Here is a 20,078-nt window from a genome sequence, read left to right on the forward strand (position 1 = left end):
GCTGTCTTGTGTCTTCTTTTCAGGACAGGGCAGCAATTTCCTCCTGAATAAATTAAATTTAGCATGTTTGACAATTTAGTCTGTACTTTTAAGATTCCCCTTTTCTGAGTTGGAGAGATGGCTCAGTGGTTAAGAGCACTGGTTGCTCTTTCAGAGGTCCTGAGTTCCATTCCCAGTACCCAATTGCTGGCTTACAGCCATCTGTCACTGTGGTCCAATAGGATTTGGTGATCTCTCCTGCTGTGCAGAGATGTACATGCACACATTATTTTTAATTCCCTCTTCTTGTACAATAAAACCACACAAATGTGAGAGGTTTGCTGTGTTATATTTTTCCAGTTTTAGAAACTGAGCCCAGCGCCCCCTGGTGCTATATAAGTATTTAATCACTGACATGTGCCCAGCCTTTTTATTTTCTAAAATTAAAAGAAATTTTTATTGTATTATTTATTGTAATGAGGCATCGGATCCCATTACAGATGGTTGTGAGCCACCACGTGACTGCTGAGAATTGAACTCAGGACTTCTGGAAGAGCAGTCGGTGCTCCTAACAATCCCATCTTCTAAAATCTTTAAACGCTTTATTTCTTAAATTTTACATGTACAAGTGTTTGCCTGTATATATGTATATGTACCCTGTACATGCTTTGTGTCTGTGAGGCCAGAAGAAGAGATTCCATCCCCTGGGGTTAAAGATGGTTGTGAGTGGGTGCTGAACTAATCCTCCATCCTCAGAAAGAGTAGCAAGTGCTCTAACCACTAACCAATCTCTCTAGCACTCACTTTGTGAATTTTAAATGTCACTGAGTTGCCCAGGCTCACATTGAGTTCACTCAGTAGCCCAGACAGGACTTGAACTTGTGATTATCCTTCTTCATTCTCTAGAGTACCTGAAACCACAGGCCCATGCCATCAGGGTTGGCTCTTTTCTGTTCCTTGTCATATGATCCAAGATGGCCTTAAACTCAATGTAGCTCAAGCCAGCATCAAACCTATCATCTTGCCTCAGCCTTCCAAGTGCTTGGACTGAATTTGTGTACCACCATAGCCAGCTTGAAAATTGTAATTCAGATCCCAAGACTCTACTTGACAGATGCACTTTGTATATTGGGATTCTGTTAATGTGTAATCTTTTCATTCTGGACCCAGACTCATGGAACGGGCTTTTATCTCAGCTCTGGCAAGAGAGAAACAGACATAGAGACATTCTCAGGGCATGGAATTGTGTGCTCAGGTATAACGAATGGGTATGGTACATTTTTTTTCATTGTTTGGTGGTTTGGAGTATGTCACATGATCTCAGACCAGGCTGAGACATGGATTCTTGGAACCAGATGCATAGTTAAGTCTCAGGGAATGGGTGAAGCCCTAGGTTTCAGCACCTTAGTCTCTGGGCAGAGTGATGGGGTTGTGTAATCCCAGCAATCAGATAGAAGCAGGAGGATCAGAAGTACCAAGCATTACCAGTGACAGTGTTCCTCAGTAGAGTTCATAAGCCTTCTTCACCCCCAAAGGTTTGTGTGTAGAAAGAGTGGACCCCAGTGTGATGGTGTCGAAAGGTGATATCTCTGTAAGAGCTAGTTTCTGAAGGAAGATGGTTGCCTTGTTTTTCCTGGGGAAGCTATTTCTCTTCACCCCTGATAGAACAATAGAAAGACTCTGTTCAGGTCCGGTGTGTTGGGGTTACTTACAAAAGCATGGGCGAGAGTTGGAGAAATGGCTCAGCGGTTAAGAGCACTGACTGCTCTTCCAGAGGACCTGAGTCCAAATCCCAGCAACCACATGGTGGCTCATAACCATCTATAATGAGATTTGATGCCCTCTTCTGGTGTGTGAAGACAGCTACAGTGTACTCATAATATAAAAGAATAAATAAAAAATAAATAAAAAGGCATGGGCGACTCCAGTAGCTGCCATGCTCAGAAAGTTCATTGGCCATAGTTGAGAAACTGACCGCACTGTGGTACAGTCCCAGTAGCTACAGACTGGAGGAGTGATTGTGTGGGCAGAAGCCTAACCCAAGCTTCTCAACATTTTTCTTGTCTTGGAAGTGAGATTCTGAAAGCAACGGGGCTGCCCAAAGGCCAGTGTGTTAACTTCAGAACCACCTTTGGATGGATTTGGTCATCCAGCTTCAGGTTGAGACCCAGAATGCTCACAGAAACCTCTGGTCATCGATAGAAGGCCACTAGGAGGCAGCAAAGGTTCACAGGATGCTGAGCCGACGGGTCTTAGTGTGTTATGCCATCCCATAATTTCTCTTTACTGTGTATTAACTGCCCTAACAGTATTTTAGGACTTCGGGGTGAATGTAATCCGAGTTAGATTGTGTGTGTGTGTGTGTGTGTGTGTGTGTAGACTCTGCTGGCCATTGCTTCCAGAATAGTTTATTTTCTTCTGCCTGAATCTTACCTATTTTCCTCGCCATTAGGTCCAGGAACCCCAGCAGGTCATGCCCAGGCTGTCTCCAGTGAGGATGCACAGCCGTGAAAAAGCTTTTAGGACAGACCTTTGGAGTCCCCAGGGCACGCCTCGCCTTGCCCGAACCCTGGGGCAATTTGAGCTTTTAGTGAATGGCTCTGTTGGTCTCAACAAAATCCACCCTCTGTGGTTCTCACGCCTTACAGAAGGGGCGAGGAGACCCCTTTCCGAGCCAGGCGAGGCGAGCAGTCGTTTCTGTGGCTGGGGGCCTGTGGGCAGGTGACAGGAGGCGGAGGTGGAGGCCGCTCAGGGCCCGCCCCCACCGCGCTCTCCTCTACGGGAAGTGATGTGGGGCCGGACGGAAAATAGCGCCAAGCACCCAAAAAAGGCCAGTCGCTTGGGGTCTTGAGCTCCATTTGGAAGTGAGTACCTAAGGGATAGAGCACGGCGGGGACTCGCAGCACGTTGGGAATCTAACACTGCAGGGACGCAACACCGCGGGGACAGCACCTGACAGCACCAAACCGGGTGAGCACTCTGCTATCTGGGCGCTGCAGGTAGCAAGCAAGCCGGCTACCAGGGGGCAGAGGACAGATCTTCCGATGGGATGCTGGTTCCCTGGAGTTCCAGGGGCTGGGGTCCAAGTCCACCAGAGTCCCTTTAATGAGGGGAGGAGAGGTAGGTCTGCCCACCCCTCTCTTCTTCCCTCGCTTGGGTTTTGACTTTAAAGTCTTTAGAGCGAGAAAGGGCTCTCTCCCTTCTCCTGTCATTCAGAGAATCCAGCTGGTCAGCCTAGTCTTAAGAGTCACCCTATCGGAGGTAGAATTGATACGTTGACATATTTTGGTCACTTTGCCAAGACCGGGTCTCTGGCCCAGTAGTTGGGTACCGATTTGGAAAGTCAGCTCTGAAATGTAGGGATCTTGAGGCTTCTCAGCAACCCCCTAGGCTTTGCACCTTGTAATATTTTCCCTAGGCTTCTCTTTCAAGCGCAAGGGCTAACAGCTGTTCTGCCTTAGCTGTTCAGCCCAGTCGGCTGAGGAAGGCCAGAGACATTTCTTATTCGTTTCTTTAAAGCCCTCTGTAGAGTGAAATCGACATGGCAAAGGTAATTTCTGCACTTGGAAGGTGGACAGAGAAGGATCCGGGGTTTAAGGTCAGCCTTTGCTACACAGTGAGCTTGAGACCAGCCTGGGTTACAGGAGACTCTGTCTCAAAACAAAACAAAAAACAACACCAGCAAAAAGAAAGGGTGTGTGTGTGTGTGTGTGTGTGTGTGTGTGTGTGTGTGTGTGTGTGTGTGCACAGGCCCATACGTATGTATGTAGAGCACAGAAGTCAACATTAAGTGGCTTCCTCCATCACTACCCATCAAACTTGTCTTTTTGTTTTTGAGCTGGAGGCTTCACTGTGTGTAGCTCTGGCTGGCCTGCATTCACTATGTAGATCAGGCTGATCTTGAACTCACAGAGATCTTACCTCTGCCTCTGCGCCTATTTAGCCCAAGAAGTGTTAAGTCAGCGAGTGCCGAGTGCCCGGCCTCCAGTTTTGCCCCGCCCCCACCTTTTAAGACTGTTTTTGTGATGTGCAGAGTCTCTTGCATCTCCGTGTGGAATTTATGGTCAGCTTCTCAATTCTGCTACCTTGGCTTTAGAGCACACAGAGGCATTTTGAAGTGGGAAGCCATCTTTGGGAACCAGATTTTTAACTTTCTTTCCTGATACCTGTTTTCCTCATCTTAGTAAAGAAACTTCACTCTTACAGAACTTCAGACCAAACACTCCAGAATCACCTCAATTCTTTATTCTTCCATGTCTCCTGCTCAACATGAACAAATTTTATTGAATCTAACTTGAGTATAATTAAATTATTATTATTATTATTATTATTATTTTGCTTTAAAAACTCTTTAAGTGGCTGGAGAATTGGCTCTGTAATTTAGAGCACATATACTCTTCCTGAGGACCCAGGTTTGGTTCCTAGCACCCACATCAGACAGACAGTTCACAACTGCCTGTAACTCTGACTTCAGAGAATACAGTGCTCTCTTCTGGCCTCTGCCAGGATTGCATGCGTGTGCACAAAATCAAACACACACACACATATACATGTAATTAAAAATAAATAAATAAACTGTAAAATGTGCACTCACTGAATGGGCTGGTTTAGTGACTAGGAGTGCTTGCTGCCTTTGCATAGGACCTGGTTTAGTTCCCAGCATCCACATGGCAGCTCATTAACTCTTAGTAATTTCAGTTCCAGGGGCTGGATTCCTTCCTCTGGCCTCAGAAAGCACTGCACACATGTGTTGCATGCATATCAATGTAGGCAAAATGCTCATACACATGAAATAAAAGTAGACCTTTTTAAATTAAATATTTATCATTTGTGCATGGCACGTGTGTATGGGAGGTCAGAAAACAGCTCATGGGAGGCGGCTCTTTCCTTCCACCATGTGATCCAGGATTTGATTCAGTTGTGTAACTTGACGGTAACTGCTGAGGTATCGAACCTACTCTTTTTTTATTATTATTATTTGGTGGGGAGTAAGGGTGTGGTAGTTGAAACATGCTTCCATTATGTATTCCAGGATAGCTTGGAACCCAGTGTGTAGCCTAGGCCTCAGCCTCCTGAATGGGATTACAGGTGTGCCCTATTCCTGGCCATGATCACGTCTGACATAATAGCCATTTCTCTACTGTTTGCACCCATTCCTACTACCTTTTCCAGTTGTGTTCCTGCTAACGCCTCTTCAGGTACTTCCGACCTTGTTCTTATATATCTATAATCTTCCCACAACACAGAGGTCACCTGTACACACACACACACACACACACACTCACTCACTCACTCTGAACTCTGCTTTCATCCCAGAATGAGAAACAAGGTTCTCAGTGGTGGCATACATTTTAATCCCAGCACTCAGGAGGCAGAGGCCGGCAGATAGATCTCTGTGAGTTCAAGGCCAGCCTGGTTTACAGAGTTAATTTCAGGACAGCCAGGGCTACACAGAGAAACTGTCAAAAAAGAAGAAGAAGGAAGAAGAGGAGAAAGAGGAGAACAAGAGGAAGAGGAGGAGAAGAAAGGAAAAGAAAGGAAGTAAGAGAAGGAAAGAAAGAAGGATAGAAAGAAGGAAAGAGAAAAACAAAGGTTTCTTTGTGGCAGTGAAAACTCTGAGGTACCAGCATTCTTGCTTGCTTTGTTCCTGTGCCTCAGGCCCCATGCTTGGCATTCTGTGTGCCCCGAATGCTCTTCACTTGTTCTTGTTTTCACTTGTCTTAGACAGGCCCTCTTACTGACATGACACCCCATTTGAAATAGCACCCCCACTTTGTCCTGCCTGCCTCCTATCTACCTGTCCTCTTCCCCTTTGTAGTGCTACACCCACTGTGAGGGCCAGGGACCAGGCACACTCACTACTGTGTCCACTGTAGGAGGGATGGCTCAGCACTTAGGCGCATTCTGAGGACCAAGGTTCGATTCCCAGGACCCACATGGCAGCTCACAACCACCTATAACTCCAGTTCCAGGGGCCCTGATACTCTCTTCGAGCATGGAGGCAGGAGGATCAGAAGTTCAGGGTTATCCTTGGCTACCTAGGGAGTTTCAGGCCAGCCTGCAGAATGAGCTTATAAAGGATAGAAGGCTGAGTAGTAATGGCTCTGCTGGTTTTCCCTCACCGTTCCTTCCACACATCTGTCTTGTGATGGTGGCAGCAGGCAGCCCTCTGCCCTGGCACTGAGAAAATTAGGCAGGGCTGTTTAGTAGCTGAGCTATCTTCTGGCCTCTTATGTTACTCTAGGGCAGGAGTGGAGTTCTTGGAAATCGAAGGAAATGGACATTAATTGCTTATGAATATTTTGCACTATAACGAATGGATCTTTCTGTGGCTTCTAACAGAAGTGGCTGTTGGCACTTAATTGTGTAACTACTTTCAGTTGTCAGCTGTTTTTCTGTGTCTTGGCCCATTTCCATGACTACACCCTTTCATTCTTGGGGCTTGAACCTGGAGCCTGGCATATGCTAGGCAAGTGCTCTCCCATTCGCTGAGCCCCCCCCTCCCCAGCCCATGCTTAATTAAATCCTATCAGCCTGGAAACAGAGTACCGCTCTGGCTCATTTTGAATTTTACTTTTTAAGGAGTCAGAGGCAAAACCCAGCAGCATAAGACTGTGGCTGAATGTGCACTTGAGTAACTGGATAAAACTCCAGGAGCATCTGTCCAGTTTGTCGGTTCTCAACCTCCCTAATGTTTCGAGCCTTTAATACAGTTCCTCAAGTTGTGATGACCCCTACTATAAAATTATTTCCATTACTACTTCATAAGTAATCTTGATACTGTTATGAATCATAATATAAATGCTTGTCTTTTCCAATTGTCTTAGGCAATCCCTGCGAAAGATTATTTGACCCTCCAAAGGGGTTGAGACCACAAAGGTTGGGAAGCAACCATTAAGTCCCTACTTTCTTAGCAGGCATCTTTATAGACCGCCTTACCCTACTGCCTCCCACTGAATGAGGCATTGGGAAACTGCCCAGTGAGAACCAAACTAATTTGGCCTATAAAGTACGATAACTAATTTTATATGTTACCTTTTCTCCTCTCTTTCTTTTCCTTCTTGCCTTTTTTCTTCCCTCCCTCCCTCCCTCCTTCCCTCCATTCCTTCCTATACTCTAAAGCCTTGTGTTTTTTGTTTTATTTCTCGAGACATGTCTCATCTATAGGTTCACTATGAAATAGGAAAGAATTATTTTAACATATGTATGTGGTAGTTATACACACACATAAAACATATTTCCCAAATAAAATAGAGTAAGTTTGATGTTTCTGAAGGGCAGAACAACTCTTACAGTTTTAAAGCCTGAGTCCCCAAGAAGAAAACTCTTGTCCCTGTTAAGAATGTGATTGGCTCCTGAGGAAGTAAGTGCTTCCCTTAGAAAGTCCTTCTTTCTGTGCCTCCTCAGTTTTGCTTGGACTGTGTTTGTTCCTCCTCCACTGGTGATCAGGAAATTTGAGTTGATGATCTGGCTTCCCCTAAGCTGATTAGCCAGAGAGCAGACACGGGAGATAAAAGCATTTAGTGAGCCTGCCGTCCTGGGGTCAGGACAGTGGTGAGCAGCTGGTTTGGGCCTCCAGGGTGGGGGCTCATCAATTCTCTCGTGTTATTTGGGGTCCATTAACACATTTTATTTATTGTCAATTAAAATTGAGTGCCTTGCCTAAAAGGGTTGGAAATTTTCTCTTTTCACTCCATTTCCCTCCCCTCCCCTCCCCCCAATCCTCCCCTCCCCCATCCTCCCCTCCCCTTCCCTTGCCTCCCCTCCTCTCCTGTCTCCTTCTGTTTTTTTTCTCCCTCTCCCTTTCTGTTTCTCTCCATGTGTCTCTCTCCTCTTCCTCCCTTCTTTCCTTTCTTTCATTCTTTCTTTTCTCTTTTCTTCTCCTTCTCCCTCTCCTCTCCTCCCCTCCCTTCCTCTTCTCTCTTCTTCTCTTCCCCCCCTTCCTTCTTTCTTGTCTAATTGGATCTTATGTATACCAGACTAGACTGGAACTCTATGTAGCTGAGGATGCCCTTGAACTTCTAAGTATTTGATTTATGCTAGGATTACAGGTGTGTGTTAACTATACCTGTAAGAAATTCTAATTTGAGGACAGGGTTTCAAAATGATCAAATAAAATGGTTAAATTCTTCTCTTGATCTCCCTGACTCTGCCTTCTCATGGCAGTGTGCACCATCACGCCATACTCCAAAATACAAATGTGAACAGTTCTAGTTAGAGGTCATGCCAATACACAGGAAATGCATGATGTAGTTCATGCATTGCTGAGCTATAGCTTAGTAGCTGTCTCCATGGTGATAGAGTCTGTTAATGGCTCTAGAGCTAGAACCAAGTACGAGAACATTAGTTTTACTTTAGTTTTTCATATTAAGGAGATCCCCTCCTGCAGAGGCCAAGTCTGTCCAAGTTACGTAGACTAGGAGGAGGGACCAGAGCCCACACCAGTGGCACAGTGCCTCCCTTAAGAACTTATGAATGGGGTGGAGTGGGGTGGCACTTTTTGCTCTTCCAGAGGTCCTACGTTTGGCTCCTATCACTTATATTATGGCTCATAACCATCTGTAATTCCAGTCGCAGAGGAGACATTGTCGTCTAATGCCCTCAGGTACCAGGTGTGCATGTGGCACACATACATATGTACATACATACATACATACATACATACATACATACAGACAAAAACCCATTCACACAAGTAAGTAAACTTTAGAATACTTAAAAAAAAGACTTTATAAGTCTAGTTCCAGGGGATCCAGTACCTTCTTCTCACTTCTGTGGGCATGAACGTGGTATAATTCATACAGACAAGCAAAACGCCCATACACACAGAGAAAAACTTATAAATCTCGTTTTAAAGAAAGGAAGGAAGGAAGTTTGGAAGGGAATCCTGAGAGTGAACACGGTTTTGTCTGCCGCTAGGGAAATGGTATTTCAGAGCCCCTGGTGTTTTCTCACAACCTGGATGGTTATTTCATGTCAAGCCTTTCCAGATGCCAGGTCAAAGCATAGTAAAGTCGGTTGCCAGGAAACAGGAAAGTCTGTTCTATCTTGTTTGCTGAGGTTCGGCCAACCACATGGGTGGATGGCGGATCCTCTGGGTGTTCCTGCGCACTAATCTACTATGTATTTGTGTCACTGGAGGCAGAGACAAGGTATCAATCACCTGATTAACCGTAACAGAGTGAGCACTTTAATTCTCCAGGCCTGGCTCGGGAGCGAGATGGAAGGCTTTGGTCTCTTCAGATGCATAGATAAAAATCTCTTGTTCCTGGCTGGGGACACCTCAGCACGTGCTTGCTTGACACCCGTGAGCCTCTTTCTACCCGTGTGGGTTACCTAAGAATAATGTGTGTCTTTGAGACAGAGTCTCCTATCGTTCAGACTGGCCTGAACTTGCTATTTAGCCAAGGATGACCTTCAATTTCAGATCCTCCTGCCTCCCACTCCCAAGTGCTAGGATTACAGGCCAGACACCGCTCTCCATTTGTGTGTACTAGGGATTGAACCCAGGGTTTCATGTGTGCCAGGCAAGCACCTTACCAACCGAATTGCGTCCTGGGTCCTACATAAAACTTTTAAAAACTGCAATAAAAAGAGTATGGGAAATAAAGATATTAATCCACATTTGTGGGCAGGGTTTCTTAATTTCTCATGTTAGTTTTTATTCCGAGTCTTACTTGAACAGTAGGGAATACCAGGAGGAGCTCAGCAGTCGGGCAGCTCCTAGAAAGAGCCTGTGAGGGCTCAGGGTGGCTACGCAGCCTGTTTGATGGTTGTTCTGGGCTTCGCCTTCATCATCCCTCTCTGCTCTGAATGAGGACATAAAGCAGACTGTGGGGGTTTTCTCTTTCTTCCTTTCTTTTTTTGTGGGTGTGGGGAAAGTCACTCATCTCTGTGTCCCATGCTTGAAAATGAAAGACCCACAACTTCTAGGACTCACTGGGGTGCCTACTTTTCCACATCACTGAAAATCGGTTGGGTTGCGAGGTATCACACTAGCAGTGTGCAACAAGGGTCATCATTCCAAAACCCACCAGGGGGGGGATTCCATGTCTGCCTGTCTGCCTATCTGTCTGTTTGAGAACAGGTCTTTTATATATAGTCCCTGGCTGGTCTCATACTCACTTGGATAGGTGTGGCCTTATTGGAGGAAGTGTGTCACTGGAGCTAGGCTTTGACGTTTCAAAAATCCATGCTCCCCCACCTGTGGATCTTACAGTTACTGCTCCAGCACCATGTGAGGCCAGACTCCCCATCCTGATGATGATAGACTAAACCTGAAACTGTAGGCCAGCCCCCAATTAAAATGATTTCCTTTCTAAGAGTTGCCATGGCGACGGTATCTCTTCACAGCAATAGAACACCCACAAAGACAGTGCCTATATATGTCCATTTGTTTGTTTTGATTTTTTTGAGGCAGGGTTTCTGTACTTGCTGGTTTTGTGTCAACTTGACACAAGCTGGAGTTATCACAGAGAAAGGAGCCTCCCTTGAGGAAATAACCTCCATGAGATCCAGCTGTAAGGTGTTTTCTCAACTAGTGATCAAGGGGGAGGGCCCAGCCCATTGTGGGTGGTGCCACCCCTGGGCTGGTAGACCTGGGTTCTATAAGAAAGCAAGCTGAGCAAGCCAGGGGGAACAAGCCAGTAAGTGACATCCCTCCATGGCCTCTGCATCAGCTCCTGCTTCCTGACCTGCTTGAGTTCCAGTCCTGACTTCCTCTGGTGATGAACAGCAATGTGGAAAGTGTGGGCTGAATAAACCCTTTCCTCCCCAAGTTGCTTCTTGGTCATGATGTTTTGTGCAGGATAGAAACCCCGACTAAGACAGTTTCTCTATGTAATAGCCCTGGGTGTCCTGGACTCACTTTGTAGACCATCTGACCTCAAACTTACAGAGACTCACCTGCATCTGCCTCCCAAGTGCTGGGATTAAAGGCGTGCCCCACTCTTCCTGGTTGCCTATATATGTTTTTAATTCTTAGAAGGGTTGCTGCTGTGTAGTGGGGTGTGAGGGTCCTGCCTTCATAGACTAGTGAGGTCCTTGATGGAACCAGGTTCATTTCATGAGAAGAGTAGGCCCTGTGGTCAAGCAAGAGGTTGGGTTGAAATGTCTGTGACCCCCAAAAGGGGTATAACCAAATGGTGACAGGGACCTGGGCAGACAAAGCCTGTGGACACCCCAAGTCTTCAGCTTACCTGTGTCTGTGCTTCCTGAATTCCCAGCAGCCTCCTATAGCTTTGTACCATGGAGCCAAGAAAATATTGAGACTGGGCAGTGTCTTCATTCATTCTGCTTGGCTGGGAGTTTTCCGGTATTTGGGAGTCAGTCGTGGATGTCTTCTCCTAACTCTTCGGCCTGTATCCTGCCCAGATAAGGAAACATTGTTAGATACACCAACAGAATTGTGTGACTGTGATCTGGTTGGGAGGGGCCTTGAAAATTCTGTGGCTCAGCATGCTTTTCCCTTAGTCCCCTAGGTCTGAAGCTAGGTACCATACTACTGGGTGATTGACATCAGGGAGGGCTCCAGGAGAAACCTTTTAAACGTGTCTACATTGAGATTTCCTCACTGGAGCCAGCCGTGAGGTAGGCAGTCCCAAAACTGTGTTGTTGGAATGCTCAGAGAAAGTGGCATTCATTCATTCATTCATTCATTCATTCATGTATTTATAGATAGACTGTTGGGTATGCTAGACTGACTTTGAAACCCTTGAATAGTCCTGGGTGTCCTGGACTTTCCTGCCTTTACTTCCGGGTATGCTAGACACGGAACTCGGGGCTGCATGTAAGGTAAGCTAGTACTCTACCCCAAGAGCTGCCTTCCAACCCCAGACTTCCAGGTGGAATTTTACTGACTACTGAGGCATCTTCCTTGAAACTGTCTGAAATGAGCAAGTATCTTACAGCCCTGACTTACATTAAAGCTGCCCAGAAGTGTCTGCCACAAGGGCTCTATTTGTCCCTCGTGGTGAATTTTCTGTCAACCCACAGACAGCTTCTGCTCCAGTTGTCCCTCTGACCATTTGGTGCTGTCACCAAGTTACTATCTCTATGGATCTATTTCTTGTTGAGATTATTTTAGGTTTATCTTGCTTGTGGCCTGTCCCTTCCAGCTAACGTGCTCTCTGTTTGAGCCGCTATGGCTGACTACCTAGAAATTACCTAGAACAGTGGCTCTCAACCTTCCGAATACCCATTCTGCATGCTGTGCTGAGTCCCAACCATACAATTACTTTGTTGCCACTTCATAACTATAATATTGCTACTGTTACGAACTGTAATGTAAACATCTAATATGCAGGAGATTTGATCTGCAACCCTCTCCAAAGGGGTTACAATCCACAAGTTGAGTGCCACTGACCTAGAAGGTTGTGAATGCTAGGTTAATAGTTAACGGGTAAATAAGGGAATAGGCAGTTAGAGACGTCTGCTTCCTTTTATATTGTATGTTATTTGATGCCTACGTGTGACCTCCTATATGTATGTCTGTGTATCATGTGTGTGCCTAGTGCCTTCAGAGACTAGAAGAGTGTTTCAAAGCTCTTGGATCTGGCATTAAAGGTAAGGCCCATGTGTGGGTGCTGAGAATCAAACCTGGGTCTTCTGCAAGTACTCCTAACCACGGAGAGATCTCTCTAGCTCCTGAACTTTATTTTAAATAACTGAATCCAAAATACCAGTTTGTTAGTACATAGAAAATATTCCTTTTTTTTCAGATTTCTTTTATTTTTTATGTGTATGAATATTTAGCCTGTGCCATGGAAGTCAAAAGAAGGCATTGGACCCTGAAACAGACATGACAGATGGTTGGGAGCCACCATGTTGGTGTAGGGAATTGAACCTAGGTCCTTTGTCAGTATTCTTAACCACTGAGCCATCCTTCCACCACCCCCTCAAACAGCTCAGGCATTTTCTTAAACAACAACAAAGCTCATCCCCACCTCCCTAGGGAGCCAACACAGAAAGAGGTTACTGTGAACACTGACTGTGTAAGGTCAAAGAATCCCAACTCCTCAGGGCTTTACGTTGCAGGGAGCCAGAGAGATGAGCCTCGTGACAGTCACATGACAGTTTCATTATGTCTCTTTAAAGCCTCTTCAAAAAGCAGCATGTTAAAAAAAAAAAAAAAAGTAGCACATAGTGTGTCTCCTTCGACAATTGTAGTCTGTCAGGTTTGAGGTTAGGCCTCAGGAATCAGTGTTTTTCTTTGTTTGTTGTGTATTAGTGTTTGGCCTGCATGTGTGTATGTGTGCCATACATGTACAGTGTCCAAGGACACCAGAAGAGAACATTGGATCCCCTGGGACTGGCATTAGTGAGCCCAATCTCTCCTTAACGCTGCTGACCTTGGCTTCTGCAGTAGGTGACTCTTTAACGTGGAAGACTTGGCTTATTAAGCAAACCATCAGGTTTGGGTGCTGGGAATCAAGCGCAGGGTCTCTGAAAAAACAAAACAAAACAAAACAAAACAAACAAACAAACAAACAAAAACAGCAGCTGTTCTTAATTTCTTCAGCCCAAAGAAATCAGCTTTTATTTAAAAAGAACTCTTTGCCAGGTCTGGGATACAGTGATGCTCTCTATCCTGAGGTCCTAAGCTCAGGAAAATCTCTCTGCATCATTCAGAAAATAGTAAGAAAAGATTATTAGGGCGGAGACAGCACACAGAGCCTCAAAAATTGTTGGCTCATTACGGTTTGCTTTGTTTAACTTGTAACTAGCCAGGCTGGTGTCAAACAGGAAACCCTCAGGCATGGCTTTCCTTTCCGGTTCACCATGTCCTGTGAATTAGGTGTTAGATGTGGGGGGCTGTAAAGCCCTCCGTTAGTTCATCTAAGCCCAGCAATGTGAATACTACCTGAGAATGTGCTACAGAGGCAAATTCACAGCCCCACCCCTGAGCTGCTGGATCTGAAGCTGGCCAGCGCAGGGTCTGTGTTTTAAAACTACCAGGGTGACCGACCCAGTGCCCACAAGCTGAACAACATGATCTGTGGGTCAGAGCGCAATCTTTCCTTAACACTGCTGACCTTGGCTTTCACGGCTAGTGACTCACTAAGGAGGAAGCCATACCTTATTAAGCACACCATCTGGTTTGCTTAGGAACACCTATTCAAAACCTGAGCTGTCCTTAGGATCTTTTCTTAGGAATGTCACACAAGGTGGAGAACAGACAAAGTCCTGCCCAGCACCTGCTGTGGGCGAGGCACTGGCCTTGGAGCACTTACTTGCTATTTTGTTTTCATGAGGATCCTGCTAAGGAGATACTGTGATCTGTTTTATAGATTTGGAACCTAGGGCTGGTGGAGGCTGAACGCCGCCCTCACCTGCAGACTTCTCACCTAGTCATGGCTCTGCACACTGTCTTCTGAATATAGTGGCTCTCAAACCTTATGCAGCGCCAGGGAGCCCCTGGTAAACTAGTAATTAATGCAGACTTTCCCTGGAATCCTGATTCAGAGGCCCAGGTGGGGCTCAGAGCTTGGAGGTTTTATCAAAGGCTCAGAAGTGTCTTCCCATGGACCCCTGACCAAACCCCGTCTGGGGCTGTCTCTTGCCCTAGCTGGTTGGCACAGACCATCCTCAAGGCTTCTTGAGGTGCTGTCTTCAGACACACCAGAAGAGGGCATCAGGTCCCATTACAGCTGGTTGTGAGCCACCGTGTGGTTGCTGGGAATTGAACTCAGGACCTCTGGAAGAGCAGCTGGTGCTCTTAACCTCTGAGTCGTTTCTCCAGCCTTGAGGTTTTGTGGTGCTGTTTTGTGTTCACAGGTCTTGGGTGCTGGCTGGGAAACCAGCAGGAGAATATTCGAACAAACAGAAGAGGGCCTTTGTAGCTGAGAGAAGTCCCCTAGGCCTGACCACTTCCGCATCCCTGCTGCCTCTTGAGGGAGGCCAGGCCATGTATTGGTTTTGAGTAACTTGTGATCTTTTCTGTTATTTCCCCCCCCCCCACACACACACACTTTTGTAACTTCCTATGGCGAGCGACTTTGTCCTTGTGCTTGTGAGGAGCTCAGACGTGAGCAACTTCCTGCGAGCTGCAGTTAACATCTGTGGAATAGTGAATTGCTCCAGCTTTGAGGTCAGAAATGGGGTTTCATGTGCTCAGAGTCTGTTTTTCAGATGGGAGTGACATAGAATCCTCTGGCAGCCCAGTGGGACACTAAATGACTTGGCACTGCTGTGAAGGAGGAAAGTCAAGACTCAAATTGAAACTCAACTTTGGGTGTGATGCCAGGTGTCCTTTGTGAGTTCTTGCTAACCAATGTCTATCTATTGGAAAGGTTAGAAACTGTTACTCCAATAAATACCCCAAGGCAGTCCTAGGAGCATGCCTAATCCATAAAGTGCGTACTGCCCAAGCATAAAGGCCTGAGTTCGATTCACAGAGCCATGTAAAAAAAGCCATGTGTGTGCTGGGTGTGTTTTATACACCTTTAATTCTAGCACTAAGGAGGCAGAAGTAGGCTGATCTCCATGAATTCTAGGCCAGCCTAGTCTGCAGAGTGAGTTCCAGGACAGCCAGGGCACAGAGAAACCCTGTCTCAAACAATGACAACAACAACAACAAACCAAACGAAACAAAAATGGTGTGCTTATAATCTCAGCACGGGAGAAACAGAGACAGGGGTTTACTGGCCAACCAGCCTAGTTAGACCTTCAGGTGGCAAGTCAGTGAGATACTGTCTCATCTAAAACAAAGATGAAACGAGAGCTGGTGAGATAGCTCAGTGCGTCACGTTGCTTCCTGCCAAACCTGACCACCTGAGTTCGATCCTGGGGTCGTGAACTTGGGGGAAGAGAACCAACTTCGGTCCTTTTCTTCCACAAGGAGGCCCAGTGTGGTGACCATACAGACAACCTGCATACAAGAGAGATGAATGAAAACGTAGTAAGTTGTAAAACACAACCAAGGTGGAGAACTCCTGAAGAGCTCTCTCTCTCTCTCTCTCTCTCTCTCTCTCTCCCTCCCTCCCTCCCTCCCCCCACCCCCCCCCTCTCTCTCTCCCTCTCCCTCTCCCTCTCACATGGGGGAAAAGGAAACTTGCATGAAAACACAGTAAGCTCCAGCCTTTGTAGAGGAGAATGGTTAATGTTACTGAACTATTAATTTTTAAAGATTTATAATATTTTTTATGTGTATGAGTGTGAGCCTGAATGTCTGTCTGTCTGTCTGTCTGCCATGTGTGTTTAGAGCCTTTGGAGGTCAGAAAAGGGCGTTGGATTTCCTGGAATTGGAGATAAAGGTGGTTGTGGGTTATTTTGGTGTTGGGAACCCAGGTCCTCTGCCAGGGCACCCAGTGCTCTTAACCACCAAGCTATCTCTCTGGTCCCAATTATTAAATATTTAAGTATGTCTTAATCCAGACACCAATTGTGTAAGACAGAGATGGAGAAAATTTCATAAGAAGCCAGCATTGTCAGGGTGTGGTGACACAGGCCTTTAATCCCACTACTTGAGAGACCCAGGCAGGCAGATCTCTGTGAACTTGAGGTTAGCCTGGTCTACATAGTGAGTTCCAGGCCAGCCAGAGCTGTATAGTGAGATCCTAGCTCAAAAAAAATACAAAGCCAAAAAAAAAAAAAAAAAAAAGAAAAGAAAAGAAAAGAAAGAAACTCAAAATGTGACATCCAGGACAAACAAATGCATGTTGCTTGTTTCTTAGTCAGGATGCTTCCTCACCCCACATGACGGCTACTTGCCCTGGGTGCAGCTGGGGCCACCGTTTCCACATGTGTGAGGAATTGGGAAATGCTGTCTCATCTAGGCGTCAGCAGCCTTTCAAAATAGTGTCCACCTTTGGTTTTACCTTTATCATCCAGGTCAGGGACACAGTTGGTTTGTCAGGGCCTTTCATCGACTTAAATCTGACCGTCTTTGCAAACCGGGAGTCGGTCACCATGTTGGTATCCTCCTGACCCGCAGGTAACAGTGAGGAGGTGAGCCACGGGGCTCTGTTCATCACACAGATGACCGCTATAAGGACACTTGCCAATCTGATGCAGTCAAGACTTCTGAGACATGTCTCGGCGCCCTTTCCCTCCGTGCCGTACGCCGCTCAGTAAGCTTGGCTGTCTGGTGACCTGGTGCCCAATCACTGAGCAATAGCATGCTAGTAGATGGCAGAGCTTGTTCTAGAAGGGCACACTGACTGTATTGAGGGACAGCTGACTGATTGACAGCATGGGTGGGGAGGGAAAAATGAAATATAAACCAATAAAAGACATGAAACGCAATAGTCACCTGGAGCCATTTGTTACAGAGGCAAATTAGCTTTTGGCATATACCTCATGCCAAACAGATTTTTTAAATTTTTTTTTTAAACATGAGTACTCGTGTGTGCACGCATGTGTGCTGGTGCATTTGTGCCACAGCACATGTGTGAAAGAGCTGATTTTCTTCTTCCTCCATAGGATTCCCAGAGATCAAGCTCAGGCCTCTAGCTTTGCCACCTGTACCCAGCGGGCCATGTCACTGTCCCCACAAACTGCTTTCGGTACTTCATAGGCATTGCAGGCTTCAGTCCCTATAACACAAGCCTGTCAGCCTTCCTGTGGATGGGATGGTGGGACAGAAAGCTTGGGTAACTTTCTCAAAGTGGTGAGTTTGTACATCAAAGCCGGTCAGTCTTCCCTTAGAGCCTAGGTCTTCCTCGGGACAGGTACTCAATCCTGGAGACACAGTGTGGCCGGTTTGGAATGTCTAGTATGACTTCCTAAATCATTCAAGGAAAACAAACACATTTTATTTCGCATTAATTAATTTAAAAATCAAGATTATACACAAATATTGTTCTACAAGGCTCATATTTAAAAAAAAAAAAAAAACCAAAAAAACAAAAAAACCCCAGCAGGTTCTCCACCTCGAGATGTTTTCAGCTCTTTGACACCCAGTTTGCTGGCACACATAGACTCTAAAAGACACACTTATATTGCTGTGGCCATTTTCCCTCATGTTTAGGTGTTGTCTCTTGACACTATCGGGGAATAAGAGTGGTTAGTTCATTTTCCTGGACACCTCTCTCACACACAGACAACTTCTGTCCCTTCCTCTCCGTGGACAAGTCACATTAGAAGTCTTGGTTCAGTTTTATATTAAGACGGGGTTTCTCAATGTGTAGCCTGAACTAGGCTAGGATTTGCTATGTAGCCCAGGCTGGCCTAGCAGTCCTCCTGCAGCTAAAGACTTATACTACCAGGCTTTTTCCATTTTTGTTGCTTTTGTAGAGAACCTGGGTTCAGTTCACACGGAGACACTCAAAACCGCCTGTAATTTTAGGGGATCTGAAAACCTCTTCTTACCTCCTCAGGCACCTGCACACACTTGATGCACAAAATGACCACACACACAACTAAATACAATTTTTAAATAATTTGTTTTTATTTTTTTGTGTAAGAGCACAGACTGCTCTCTCAGAGGACCCGGATCCAATTCCCAGGACCCACACAGCAGCTCCCAGCCTCTGCAAGAGCGGAGTATGCTCTTACCTGCCTTAACTGCAGTCTTCTCCCCGTTGCTCCAGGTTTTCTGGAGGAAGTGCTTGTGGAAAGAACAATTTGAGTATCATGAGGGGCATGGATCAGAGGTATGGACACGTTTGCCACCAGAATACCAAATAGGCGTTTAATCACGGTTGTCCAGACCAGAAATAAAATTTTAAAACAGACGAGGCAAAAGCAGGAAAGATGTGGCCAATTGGAAATCAGAGGGGGGGGGCACTGAGGACCCTTAATTACTGAAGATTGAGGAGAGGCAGGTCTGCAGCAGGAAGGAGAGCAAAGTCGGCACTCTTGAGGGCAGGTGGAATGTGCTGACTTTGGGGTGCTAGTGGGTGTCAGGACCCCTCTGGAGAATCTTTTGTCAGTGGATATGAAGGCCTGGAGCAGGTGGAGGCAGTGATTTATCTCTGGCTGGACACTTGTGCATGTCTTCCGTCTGTTTGAACCAAGCATTGCATTTATTTGCAAAGAAACTGCAGTTAGGAAAGCAAATGTGCTCTCTTGATGGTGGAGGAAAGTAAGAATGTGAGCACTGTCCCCCAAATCCCAGGCACAGTTCATGCCTCTGCTCTGTGTGAGAGCCTGTTGGATTGGATCTAAGCCTGACCCAGGGAAATCACTTGACTGCTTGGCCCAGCCATATGACGAGCAGCTGAGACTCATTAGCCAGATTGTGGGTTTCTGTGGAGAAGCCTGATTTGGAAAGCCTGTAGGATAGACAGCTTTTCAAAAGCGTCTTTGGAGAAACTTTCCTAAGTAGGCCTCTTGGCCTTTACTCTTTCTCTTTGTTGTAATGTGAGACTCAAAGTGACCTTGGAGACCAAGAGATGTGATTCTGAGCTGTCAGTTGGTGTGTTGGCAACTCCAAGCTAGAGGTTCAGGAAACACAACGGGCTCTCTCCTAACTCAGGTATGGTTTGCATCTGGTCTTTTTTTTTTTTTTTTTCCTTATAATGTTTTTGAGATCTGCCATGCCAACTTCCGGGCACTGAAATGGTTAATTTTTTTTTTAGGTTTGAAAGGCCAGGGCTCTGTTTTATAGCTTTGCTGGGGTGGGGGTGGGGTGGAGGAAAGTCTGAGCCTAATATAAAATTTGGCAATTTGGGGCAGTTTAATGTAGGTGGCACTCCAACTTGTGTATGTATTGTCACCTAAGATCAGGGTGTTGGGAGATCTGGATGGGTCCTCCTGAGCATGTCAAGGGAGACTCCATTCCTGATCTCTGCTCATGAGTCTGCATGTCATCTTCCCTCTATGCATGTTGGGGGACCCACTTTCTTCTGTGGGTGTTCCCAATGCCCGTGCTCCTGGAGGCCAGAGGTCAACCTCAGATCTCTTCCTCTATTGTGTGTGCTTTGTTTTGAGACAAGGTCTCTCATGGAGCCTGAAGCTCATAAGTCAGGGGAGGCTGGCTGACCAGCACACCAGGATCATCCACCTACCTCTGCTTCCCCAGGGCTGGAATTACAGCTACCTGCTCATGTGTTCCCTTTGCACATGAGTTCTGGGGCTAGCACTCAGCTCTCCAAGTCTGAGGAGGCAAGCTGTCTCACTGATCAGTTTTTCCTTTCTTTTCTTTTTGGTTTGTCAAG

The 20,078-nt window shown here is 46.1% G+C and overlaps 1 protein-coding gene across 1 annotated transcript in view; it reads left to right on the forward strand.

Moving 5' to 3' along the window:
• The first annotated feature begins 2,851 nt into the window (after positions 1-2,851).
• Positions 2,852-20,078, forward strand: part of RAB27A (RAB27A, member RAS oncogene family) — a 46,693-nt gene continuing 29,466 nt past the window's right edge. Inside the window, exon 1 of the mRNA XM_080934326.1 lies at positions 2,852-2,949. The gene's annotated coding sequence lies outside the window, so the exon portion shown is untranslated. The remainder of the gene's footprint in view (positions 2,950-20,078) is intronic.

Source organism: Micromys minutus (genome assembly GCF_963924665.1).
Source record: "Micromys minutus genome assembly, chromosome: 21".
Lineage (NCBI taxonomy): Eukaryota > Metazoa > Chordata > Mammalia > Rodentia > Muridae > Micromys > Micromys minutus.